The sequence below is a fragment of the Mercurialis annua genome, linkage group LG6 (assembly GCF_937616625.2).
Source record: "Mercurialis annua linkage group LG6, ddMerAnnu1.2, whole genome shotgun sequence".
NCBI lineage: Eukaryota > Viridiplantae > Streptophyta > Magnoliopsida > Malpighiales > Euphorbiaceae > Mercurialis > Mercurialis annua.
Genome location: NC_065575.1, coordinates 8,672,733 through 8,674,546, shown reverse-complemented (window position 1 = coordinate 8,674,546; position 1,814 = coordinate 8,672,733). Strand labels below are relative to the sequence as shown.

Below are 1,814 nucleotides of genomic sequence, written 5' to 3'. Positions count from 1 at the left end.
AGGTGGAGGGGGTGGTGGCCTCACATACGGCTCCTCAACTTCAACTGCTACCTCCTCACTTTGACTTGACACATCCTTGCTAGAACTAGCAATGTCTTCCACTTCAATATGCTCATAATCTTTAATTGTAGGGCTTTTGCCATTTGACTTCTTGAGATCCTTGTCATGATCAACATCAAGGACTTTACCGCTTCGAAGCTCCACCACTTTGATGGCTTTCACATGCTCTCTAGGATTAGTTTCCGTAGTGGATGGCAATCCCCCTTGAGGTCTACCTTGAAGATTGATAGCAAGTTGGGAGATTTGAGTTTCCAAATGATGGATAGTAGAAGCTTGATTCTTCTCCCTTTGCTCCATTTTTTCTAGCTTCTCTAGTACCTTAGAAAGCACATTTCCGTCATCCATATTCTTTTGTGGTTGAAATCCCGGAGGGTGTTGAGGTCTACCACCATAGTTGTTTCCTTGCCCTTGATTATTAGGATAAGGACCTTGATAAGGACCTTGTTGTTGAGGCCTATTTCCTCCTTGGAAACTAGGACCCGCTTGTTGATTTGCTTGCACATTGCCTTGGCCCTCTTGATTCCTCCATCCGAAGTTAGGATGGTTTCTCCAACCCGGATTATAAGTATTTGAGTAAGGATCATTCCCTTGGCGTTTACCTCCCACATAATTCACTTGTTCACTCCACGCTTGACCCGTAGCATAGCACTCACTACTTCCATGATTGAAATCCCCACAATGCTCACAACCTACTTGAACATATGCAACCGGAGCATTCCGTGAACCCACTTGCTTCTTCAAGGCATCAACTTGACTTTGTAAAGAGGCATTCATGGCTTTCATCGCTTCAAACTCCTTGGATTGGTCAAGTGTCATCAATGCCTTTTGAGCCGGTGGTCTTCTCCTCTCCGAGGACCAAGTGCTACTCACCATAGCCAATTTTTCAATCAACTCATTAGCCTCATCAAGCGTCTTTTGCATCAAAGAACCTCCCGCGGCCGAATCAATGGTAGATCTTGTGATCTCACCCAAACCATTATAAAATATTTGAAGCACATGCTCCCTTACAAGTCGATGATGAGGTACGTGCCTTTGGGGATCCTTGAACCTCTCCCAAGTTTCATAGAGAGATTCCCCTTCATATTGGTAATAATCAATGATGTCCTTTGTCAACTTTGCGGTTCTCCCCATCGGAAAGTACTTGTGAAGGAAAGCTTGAGCAAGATCCCGCCAATTGTGGATTGATGCATTAGGTAATGACCGAAGCCACAAGCTTGCCTTATCTCTTAGTGAGAATGGAAACATCCGAAGCTTGATTTGATCGGAGGTGACATTATGGAGCTTGAATGTGTCCAACACTCCCAAGAACTTGGCCATGTGTTCATTCGGATCCTCACTTGCTAACCCAAAGAATTGGCACCGATTCTCTAGGAGTTGAATCGTGCTAGGCTTGATCTCAAAAGTAGCCGCGGTGACCGGTCTTGCAAAGCACCCATAGGTAGCATTATCCACATCCGGGAGGAAGAAATCCCCCAAAGTTTGTCTTTGTGCTTGATGGCCTTGAACTTGAGGGTGATTGTCCCCTTGTTGCTCTTGCCGATTTCTCTCATCGAGTGGAGGAGGCGGATGTTGCCTCACTCCATCGTTTTGAGGGTGATATTGCTCCTCCTCATAATTATCTTCCCTATGTTCCATGATAACGGGTCTACGATTCTCCCCTCTCACACTTCTTTCAAATCTCCCGAGGTTGTCTTGGAACGGTTCTAGCGGAAGATTGGCCCTTCGTGTATTGTGCATACACTATAGTCGATCTC

General features: G+C 45.5%; 1 non-coding gene across 1 annotated transcript; it reads left to right on the top strand.

Annotated features, from left to right (window-relative positions):
* The first annotated feature begins 1,068 nt into the window (after positions 1 to 1,068).
* LOC126654192 (small nucleolar RNA R71) lies at positions 1,069 to 1,176 on the top strand. The gene has a single exon (XR_007632448.1). It is a non-coding gene; the product is annotated as a small nucleolar RNA R71 (small nucleolar RNA).
* Positions 1,177 to 1,814: the final 638 nt, after the last annotated feature.